This window comes from Rhinolophus ferrumequinum, chromosome 21 (genome assembly GCF_004115265.2).
Source record: "Rhinolophus ferrumequinum isolate MPI-CBG mRhiFer1 chromosome 21, mRhiFer1_v1.p, whole genome shotgun sequence".
NCBI lineage: Eukaryota > Metazoa > Chordata > Mammalia > Chiroptera > Rhinolophidae > Rhinolophus > Rhinolophus ferrumequinum.
The window spans coordinates 1,107,694-1,118,244 of NC_046304.1; the positions used below are offsets into that span (position 1 = coordinate 1,107,694).

The 10,551-nt window shown below is 54.9% G+C and overlaps 1 protein-coding gene across 2 annotated transcripts in view; it reads right to left on the bottom strand.

The window, feature by feature from the left end:
• RAI1 (retinoic acid induced 1) overlaps window positions 1–5,937 on the bottom strand; it is a 119,282-nt gene extending 113,345 nt beyond the window's left edge. For both annotated transcript variants that reach the window (XM_033090321.1, XM_033090322.1), the window contains exon 1: window positions 5,550–5,937. The gene's annotated coding sequence lies outside the window, so the exon portion shown is untranslated. The remainder of the gene's footprint in view (window positions 1–5,549) is intronic.
• Window positions 5,938–10,551: the final 4,614 nt, after the last annotated feature.

A 10,551-nucleotide genomic window follows, 5' to 3' on the forward strand; every position in this document is an offset into this window, starting at 1 on the left:
CGTCACATTTAATGCTTACGGCACTGAATGTTCTCATTTTGACAGGAGAGCAAACTGATGCTCGGAAAGGGAAGTGACTTGCCTTAAGCAGCAGTTGGAAGTAAACCTCTTCCTGATTCCAAAGCCAGTGTTTCTCCCACCATACTGCCCTGTGGATGGGCACCGTCGCCAAGGACGGAGCTGCCCTGGAGTCTGTCTGCCCATCCTCCCTGGAGACACCCCGCCTGGGGCCTGTCCACACTCTGAGCAAGCCCCCTGCCCCTGTGCTGTCAGCCCTCTCTACTGCATCCCCTGTTCTCGCAGCCCAAGCAGGTGACCCTTCTCAATTTACAGGTGAGACTGAGGCCCAAGAGGAGAGGGGAGATGCCCCCAACTAGCCCGGGCTCTACACCCTTACAGTCGGCTCCCTAGTCACCCCCATCCACACACGCACGCACATGGCCCCCGCTGCATCTGTCCCGCCCCCACAGGACTCACCCCTGCCCCCTCCACCGCATCCTGGGTGCTTTCTCTCCTGAGCCTGATCACTTTGTGCAAAAACCAGATGTTGCGTGTCTCCCTGGCCCAGATACTGGGAGGGCCCTGGAAGGCCAGACCACAAGCACACTCACCTCTGGGGGCAGAGTGCGCCCATGGCTGAGGGGAGAAAACACTGAGGGAATTTTTGCTGAATGGAGGGACGCTTGGACGAATGCATGATGAATGAGTGTCCAGTGTCACGGGAACCCTAGTGCTCTTGGACATTTCTTTCGCAATTCTAAGCGTACTACTCAGCAACAAGAACATTTCCCTCACTCTTTCTCACGTCTTTCTCATCCCTTCTGTCTCCCTCTCTCCCCGTCTCCCTTTCCTCCCTCTGCCTTCTTTTCCCTCTTTTCCTACCTCATCTCCTTCTCCCCACCCCCAACCTGTCTCTCTGTGTCCACCACACACTTCACAAGAACCAACAGAACAAAACCTCTCCTTTGCCAGCTAAGCCCCAGTCTGCTTCAAGCCCGTGGCCCACCCTCCCGCCCCCCTCCCTGGTGTCACATTCCAGTCTCAGCTCCCCAGTGGCCCACCCAGGCACAGGGCACAGCTCTGGCTCCACCATCTCCTCAATCCCAGGGGAAACAGGATAAGCCAGTTTCTCCTCAGCCCGCCACAGGGAGCAGCCTGGGGGGCCAGACCCCTGCTCTGGCCTCCCTTGTTTCCTCTCAAGTCAGACAGAACAGTCCCCTGAGCAGCAGACCCCGCGTGCTGCTGCTAAGGCTCACAGGGCCCACAGCCGTGATGTCGGGCTCTCACCTGCCCACCTCACCTGGCGCTGACTGCCAGGGAGCACTTCTGAGCGTCTTCATGTCCCAGGCCTCGCCCTTGGCGCTGGGGCTGGGAAGCTGGGGTGGGGTAGGGGGCAGGGGTTGCTTTCAGGCCTAGATGCTCCAGCTTCATGGGGAGGACAGACACTAACAGAATTACTGATAATTCCGTGATAAACACTAAGCCGTGGGTACAGACAAAGGGAGATGACTCATTCCGCCTGGGAAATCAGAGCAGGGGGAGACGGGACGTCTGTGTTGGTCTTGGGAGGCAGGGAAGAAGGGGAAGGGCATCCTAGGTGGAAGGAACAGGCCAAGCAAATGCACAGAGGCAGGGATATCCATGGCTGACCCTGGGAAGCAGGGCTGTGCTATGGCAGGAGGGGAAGGGGGTTGAAGGGGGCAGGGCACGTGCAGGATGCCAGCAAGGGCGGCTGCAGCACGGGAAGGACTAGGGCGGGCGGCACCTTTATCCTGAAGGCAGCCTAAGCCCTTGGAAGTTTCTGCTGTGGTTGAGAAAGGTCGGTCTGGTGGTGTGGCTCGCTCGGAGGGGACCGGATGGCGGCGGGGAGGCCCCAACAACAGCCCAGCCTCTTACGCTACCGTTCCTTCTGCGCCAACGCCACCCTTCTTGGCCATGGTAGACAGGCCACGTCCATTTCAGCCTCCAAAGACATGCCGGTGTGTTCTCTCTGCCAGGCACGCCCCTCTCATTCTTACCTACCTGTGCTGGAAGCACCTGGGGCAAGCCCCCTCTTAAATGAAGCCCCCACCTCCACAAAGCCCCAGCTCTGGCCAAGACTGGGCACACTTGCCCCTGAATCCTAAAGCTCAGGTTGTCTGTTCCACCCATCTTGGAAGTGACTCATACAGCACCTCCCTCCGTTCTTCGTCACTTGGGCAAGTCTTACCAAAGATGCTGCCCTGTGTTTTCCCTCATCATCCCCAATAACACCTGATCGGTGCTTTCACAGGGGGACCTGTTTCCTGCCTGTGCCCTGGCACAAGCTCCCACGACAGTGCTGGTCCCCTCGGGTATTATCTGGGTCTCATTCACTTACTGGGCTGTTACCTCTTGGAGGCAGCTGCATTAAGCACAGGACTTCAAAAACAGTCGGTCCCTGGAAAATATTTGCTCCCTTGGGACCAGTGAGCCCAGGGGCCTCTCTCACAGAAACTGCCCAGCGCACACTGCTGTGCACACGCCTCCACCTCCTCCCTCCCTGCAGAGCCACACATCGGAGGGGCGGAGAAACATCCATGCCACAGCCACAGGCAGCTATTAAAAGCAACGAGGTGCATACATGGGCTGCCATGGAAACAGAACAGTAATAATAATAATGACGGTGGTGGCAACTGGCATTTCTAGGGACAAGTAGGGTTCCATATATGTTTATATGGGTTAACTTATTAAATCTTCACTACAGTCCTGTGAAGCTGTGACAGTTATTATTCCCATTGTACAGATAGGGACACTGAGGCACAGAGAGGTAAATAACTCATTCAGTGAGTGGTGGAACCAGAAGTCAACCCTCAACCTTGTCCTGAAGCACCTCACCCTGTGACCACGCAGGTACAAATGGAAAAGGAAGTTGAAGAATAAGAGCCCGAGGTATGTCCTCATTTTGGGAAAAAGAAAACTAAGTATTTTTATGATAGATGCACATGTAAGTGAGTAGCAAAATGTCTGGAAGGATTCTGTGAACTGAGGTTACTTGTGAAGAGGGTGGGGAGTGCAAAGGGCATTTTAACTCTATATACTTCTGGGTTTTCTACATTTTTCACAATGAGAAAAATCCATATGCTACATGAGTAATTAAAAAAAGACAATTTGTTAGGGCCTCTTAATGTTTGTTGAATGCACAGAAGCCACATTCATTTTCTAGGCCTGTTTTTTCAAACTCTGGATATGACCTATTAGTGGATTATGAAATCAATTTTGTGAGTTGCAACCAGCAATTAAAAAAAAAATCAAATAGACTAGAACAGAAAATATCAGATCAACTCACAAAGTAGAAGAGTTATTTCAATAAACTTTTATTTCAGTTATATACAGTGGGAGTGAATGGAACTGTGACCTAAAATGTATTTCTTACCACAGGTCACCATCAAGAGTTTGAAAGCCATTGATCCAGATTGGAAGGTGAACGAGGAATAAGACGAGGGCCCTGCCTGCAAGAGCACCTTGGTCCAGTGAGAGAGAAAGGTGGCTTTGGACAGGGTTGAGTTGCCTCTGTTTAGAAAGCCAGAGGGGTGCCTGGATGTTGGGAAAGGTTCTATTTAGCCCACTCCACAGTTGGTTTCTGGGGCCTGGATCACTCGTTGATACACTCTCCTTCCCTCCAAGGCTTTTGCCTGTGAGAGCCTTTGCCAGAATTTTGGGGTTGAGCCTCCGCTGGAACAGAATGTCTATGTCTACTCCTCTGTGTCACCCAAAAGACCACTTCTTCTTGCTCCTAAGGATTTCCTCCTGGATACTCCTGGGACCCATACACCCCCTTGTTGTCAAGGGAGAGGGGTGGAAAACTAGAAGGTTCCTTTCCATCTTCCAGATGGAGAGGGCCATGTCCTAGGGAAGCCTCTGGAAACGCAGCTGTGTGGTCAGTTGGAAGAGGCCGCCACTCAGTCTGCACAGAGGGCCACCCCCACCTAGGGTGAGCCTGACCCCAGGCAGAGCCAGGTCCGGGTGCAGGATGGGGTGGGGGGAGAGAAGCAGAGCCCCCAGCTTGGGGCTCCTCTGGCACTGGTGCCTCCACATCACAGCTCCCCTAACCCACCCGTCGCCACCCCCACCCCCCACCCAGGGCAGCAGACAACTAAAAAAAAGATAAAATAAAAAGAAGTAGTTTCCCTGCTCTGACGTCAGCGCAAGGTCTTAACAGCCCAGCAGCGGCATGAAACTGGATTGCAACCAGATGTAATGCCCTTGAATCCTCAACACACTGCTGCGTTGGAAGACAAATAAGGCGGGGGGAGGACTCTTTGGGTGGAAGGGAAGCGTGCGGTCCCGCGTGGGTCTTTGAATCAGAGCCTGCCGAAACCACGGGGCAGGCGCTGGGGAGGGAGTGTTGCGAGCCGGGAAGCTCTGAGCTCGGGTCCGCCATTCAGGCGCGCTGCCTCCCCTCCCCCAGCCGCCCCCCCACCCCGATAGCGCATTGTTACACTGGGTTTATCGATTCAGAGTCCAAACCCCAGCGCTCCCTCCACCCAGGGCTCCCAAGAGGAGCGCACCACTCCCGTCCCTGGCGTGGATTTGAGGACCAAGAGCCACAAGAAGGAAACCCCTCACTGAGAAAACGGACGCCCCAGGAAGCTGGGGCCTCAGCGGCCTCAGGCCTAGCTGATGTTTCGCTTCCCCTCCGCCCCTCCTCGGCGGCCCCCGACGCGACCAAAGCTCCAAATGTCACCCCCGTGTCCTGCCACTCCCTCACCCCCGCCACACTCAACGACGACGCCTGGCGCTCAGCCCCCAAGTCCGTCGCCTCGGTCTCCTGCCTCCAAGGCGCAGGGTCCATGAACTGGCCGGCGCGTCACTGTCCGGGGACACGGGGGTCGCATGTCCGGCGCCCCCGACCGTAATGTCACCCTCCGTAGGGCCCGCGCGCCCTGGGCCTGCGTCGGAGCTCCCCGGGCCTCTGGGGCCGCTTCCTGCCAGGTCGCGGGGCCTGCACACAGGCCCGGGAACCGCGGCACGCGCGGGGGACCTAGTTGAGCCCCTTTGCGCCCCATCTCCCCACGCAGGCCCTCCCTGCCCCTCGCGGCCCTCGCTCCCACGCCATGGCCCACGCCAGGCCCCAAGTCCCACATGGAGACGTCGGCTCCCCGCCCCCCAACCACCCGACGCACTCACAAAGCTTTGCTCTCAGCGCCAGGCGAATGCCCATGTCCCCACCCCACGCTCGGCAAACACTCCGCGCTCCGGCGCGCGCAGAGCCCCCGGCCACGCTCGACCCGCGCTTCTGGCGCCCCCACGCCACGAACCGACCCCAGCCAGGCACACAAATCTTCCTGAAGACCCTCTTCTGCGGCGCAGGGCGCCCCCACCCTGCAGCTCCCCAGACGGCCATCTGATGACCTCGCGCACCCCCCACGCCACACAAAGCAATGGCCCCGCGGACCCCTACTTGCCGACCCAACGCGCGCTCGCCCCGGAACCCGCCTCCATTCCTCACCCGGCCTCGAATCCCGACGCCTCGCGCCCCCCCACCCCACTCCACCCCCCCGACCCGCGCCCTGGCACTCGCTGCTCACCTCGCCGCTCACTCGGGGGCTCTGTGTCTGGTGCTGTGACTTCGCGGCCTGGAGGCCCCGTAGGCCATTGGGGGTCAGGGCGCCGCGGCCCGACCGGCCAGCAGCCAGGCAGGAAGGAGGGTGGGCCGCGGCCGCCCCCTCCTCGCGCCGGCGCTCGGGCCGCGGGCAGGGCGGCCTGCTCGGCTCGCCTCTAGCCCTCGCCGCCGCCTCGCTCTCCAACTCGCTTCACCCAGCCCAGCCACGGGCGGGGGCGGCGCCCCGAGGCGCGGAGTCGGCGGCGCTGGGACCGTGCCCGGGCCGCGCACCCGGCCGGGTCTGCCTGGTGTCCGCTGGTGCCGCGGGTAAACGCGATCCCTTCGGCACAGGAAGAGCGAGCGGGCGGGCGACGCGCGGGGGGAGAAGGAGAGCGAGAGCAGGAGGAAAAAAGTTCCCGGGCGGCCTGGCTGCGCTCGCTCGCGGCCCCGGGCGCCAGGTGGGCCGTGAGCGCCCCGACAGCACCCTCTGGCGGTCCGCGCGCCCCACAGCGCGTCCCCCCGCCCGCCCGGCAGCCTTGGGGGAGGGAAACTTGGCTGTGGGGTCCGGGTGGAGCCCTCAAGGATTCTCACGCTCCGCCTCGGACTTGGGAAAGCCGCGGGACGAGGGTTGGGGTGACCGCTGGTACCTCGGTCAGAGGATTTGGACCGGCATCCTGCTCTCAGATGCTTGCAGTCTCCGGAGGGTCTGGTAGCTAGGCCGGGCTCCCACCCTCACCCCACCGTTAGTCCTCACTGTGACCTTCTCTTGAAACATTTCGGCTTCTAAACTCAATAGGCCAGACATAAATGCCTTCACTTACTGGGCACCTGGCACCTTGCTAAGCGCTGGGGAATCAACAGAAATAAGTGGTTCCTGCTGTCTTGGAGTTGGTGCCCTGGTGGCAAGAGACAGACACCAAACAAATGCTTACATATGAAAAGAAGATAATTGCAGGGAGTGATAGTTCTAGAATAAGATAGGGAAGTGGCAGGGTGGCAGCTACTTAGCTGGGAGTGTGAGTAGGAGGCCTATTGGAGCAGAGAACTGAATAGCAGGAAGGAACCTGCTATGGGCAGAGCATCCCTGGTAGAGGGAAGAGCAAGTGCAAAGGCCCTGAGGCAGGAAAGAGGTTGGTGCACAATGAGCAAGGGGACAAGTAGTGGGCACGCTGGAGGCAAAGCCATGATATAATGGAGGACCAGGGTCTTCAGGGTCCCCAAGGCCTGGGAAGGAATTTCCATGCAGTTCTAGTGCTGTAATGGGAAGGAAGCCACTGGCAGATTTTAAGCTGAGAAATGTTGTATGAATGAGTGAATGAATGAACTTGTTAACTTACGGAGTCCCTGACAACTGCCACTCCAAAGTTTCCACTCACCACAGCTCAGGCAAAAAGCCTGCAGCCACCTGCTCGGGAAGCCTCCAACCCTCACTGAACCTCTGGGGTCTGTTGGTCCTGTGTAGGGGGAGGGGTGGTCAGAGTTCCCAGGTGATTCAGGAGTTCCTATAGCAAACCTCAGTTTCCTCATTTGTAAAATAACGCACCAGGGTTGGTAGGTACCGTGCACTTATATCTTGGTAGGTACCAGATGACTGTACCCCTTTCTATACATTGTCTCATTTGATCCTGTAGCCCCTAGGTAAGCAGGCTCATGAAGAAACTGAGGTGCAGAGTGGTGAAGTCACCAGTCTTGGTTCTCAGGCTAAAGGGACAGAGTCCTTCCTACCAAATTCAGCCACGCATCTCCCAGGGTGAACAATATGAGCAAGACAGAAGACGGTTCGAGATGCGAACTGTTGTGTTTTCATCTTGCTTTAAGCACAGGTTCTTATTTTACAGACAAGAGAATCCAGGCTCAGAGAGGTGAAGTCACTGTCCAAGGTTACACAGCAGGTGAGTTTATTCACCTATTCCATGCCTACTTATTGAGTGCCCACTGTGGGTCAGACATCAGGTTAGACTCTGGATTGCTATGTAAAAGTTACCTATGAAAGAAGCTGTGAAGCACAGGCACGAAGTATAATGGCCTGGTTTTGTCGAGGAATTCAGAGAAGGCTTCCTGGAGGAAGTGGCCTGTGAGCTAAGCTCTGAATAGTGATTTTCCCCTGACTAAAGCAGGCAGGCTTATGAGCAAGAGCCACCTGTCTGTGGACTTAACCATCCTGAGATGGCTCTGAGTGGTGCTGGCTGGGAGAGCATGGGGTTTCTCAGGGGAAAACCAGGAACTGACCAGCGGTCACTGCCAGCGAACCCAGTATCCAGCAGATTCTGCTGGGAACCTGCTTGTCATCCTTACCCAGATGCAGGTAAGAGGGCGAAGAGGGCGTTGGCCCGCTGTGCAACACACATGCCCAGTAAACAGTGTTGGTACAGAGGTCTCAAACTTGCAGCTTGGAGGTGGAATCCAGGCTGCTGGGTTTAAAATAGCAATGTGTTGAAAACCTTTGGAGTTGAAATACCTTTAAGGAATCTAAATTCATGGGGTCCTACCACTACCTATTGTTCTATACCCACATTTAAATCACCCAACTGACCATCAAAGGCATTTGAATTTCGGATAGTCTTCCCCTCCCCAAGAGTCTTAAGACCCAACTGGGGGCAGCCCATTTCAGAATGGGGGTCAGTGATGGGCGGGGCAGAGCACTGAGAGGCCCTGGGCTTCCTGCAAGTCCTCTGGTTTCCAGCAGAGAGGAGGTGATCTAATATGCCCTGCGTAGCTCTGGGCAAGTTTGAGCACGGGAAGGTCAGGGGCTTCTGTCCAGGAGTGCCCCTTCAGGGGTGCCAGACCAGCTGGCTCAGGGCCAGCCAGCCATCATAGGATCCTCCATTCACTCATTCACTCACTCATTCATTCATTCACTACCCAGTCATTGAGCCAAGCCCTGTCCTACTCTCCATCTCAGGAATAAGAGCACACAGTACCCATGGGTCTGGTGAGCCAGACAGAGATTGGACCCAGTCTGGAGGCCTCATTACCCCAAGAAACAGACCACTTTGACAACAGATATTCTTGCAACTGGGAATCAACATTTCTTAGTAGTTGGAGAAAAAAATGTTTAATTGGAATTGTCTTTGTAAAAAACAATTATAGCTATGAAAATACCTGTATTTTATGTTCCATGCAACAAAATTTACGATAATGTGCTGATTCTTAGATTAATATGCTAATACTTAGAATGCAAAAAAGTTAATTTGAGGAGGCATGTTTTTTTCCGCACAAAATTGCCCGATGGTCTTTACTAGGCCCTTCCCAGCAGTAACTACTCAAAGGCTTCGCACGCACGCACCCCTGTGTTCTTCAGGCCACTGGATGCGATGACATTCAAATGGCTTTCTTCTGAAGCACTATGTCATAATTTTTCACTATTTAGACGGGACCGACCCAGCCAGACAGCCTCGATTTGTCAGCCACTGTGCCAAACCTCAGGATTTCTCCAACATCACTCGCATCAACTTCATGAAATTCTAAAACTGGCAAGATTTGAAGATTTCCTTTACCATCAACTTGCATAAGCGAACCTGCCAGGGACCCCCACCTCAGGACGAGCTGGATCAGCCCGGTGGTAGCTGCATCTGGAGTTATATTAGGGAAGTATGAAATTCCACCTGGCTTTGGCCACTATAGATCTTTATTACAGAACCTTGCCCTACCTAATACACCTGGTCTTCTGGTGCTGATAACTCTTGGAAGGAATCTGGGGAACAGTCCTTCCCACTTTCAGCCCTTGTGGTTCAGCCTGGGCTGATCCTATCTCTGAAATGGTCATGTGACTCGGGCTTAGCCCACAAAGTACCCCATTTGCCTGGCCACCGTGATCTGTTCAGGGCTGACCACATGGTCCAGGCTTGCTGACAGTTTTGCTGGAAGCACTGAGCTTTGCTGGAGCCTCTAGGGGTTGTTAAACTGATTAGGTGTGGGCCTGGGAATCAGGCAGGATGGAGGAAGGCTGTGTCGAGGCACACACAGAGACATCATCTGGGCACCTGGCTCCAGCTACCCCGAAGTTAAGAAACCCCTGGACTCTCGGTGACACAAATTAGTAAATTCACCTATTTGCATAAACCAGTTTGAGTTGGTTTTCTGTTCCTTGTCTCAAAGAGAACCCAGGTTGCTTTACCTGGAGAATTAAAATTAGGGTGGGGAGAGCAGGAATAAGACCACTGTCTTCCCAGATCTGAACGACTGCCCTGGCCTGGTGCACTAACCAACAGATTGTGTGATTCCAGTGGGTAGAAGGTCCTGGAGCAGGATTTTGACTCTTTATGAGGAAAAACTTTCCCACATTGAGAACTGTTTAAGGAGAGCTATGCACCACCTTGAAAGAGAGAGTCAACTTCTTGTCTCTGGGGCTAGGCGAACCAAAACAGGCTGTGACGAAGGGGACGCAGCTGGCTCGGACAGCAGTCCTGTAACTGAGCGATTATGACTTCATACCTCAGACCAGTTTTAGCGGAGAGCGGGGGAACACTAGTCACTCAATTTGTAATTGTGAACTATTCAAGATTTTCAAGAAGGTGCAAAAAATAATTCACCATCGTCAGCTCAAGAAGTAAACCCTCACCGGTATAGTGGAGTGCCTGATCCTAGACCTCTCCCCCGCCCCCACTGTCCCCGTGCTGGTCTTTAAGCTTTTACTACATGCACATCATCCTCAGGGATGTGCAGTCCACAGGTCTTTCTTAGAGAGGTTAGAATTGCCGCACTTTCAGACCCTACAGATTTTTTTGTTATTACCAGTGGTGAAAATAAAAACACTCGGCTACGAATAAAACACGTATTTTCTTTCTTTCATTTTTTAATAATAGAAAAGTATTATAGAAGCAGTCCCCGAACAGTTTTTCATCTTGTTTCTATAAAAGCAACCCCTCCGCTTCGCCTCCCTTCCCCACCTCCAACGCCCCAGCCTCCTCTGCCTTTCCTGTTCAGGTTTCTGAGCTTGGTGTCCCCCTCTGCACCATGCAGAGAATCACAATTTCAGAGCTGTGAGG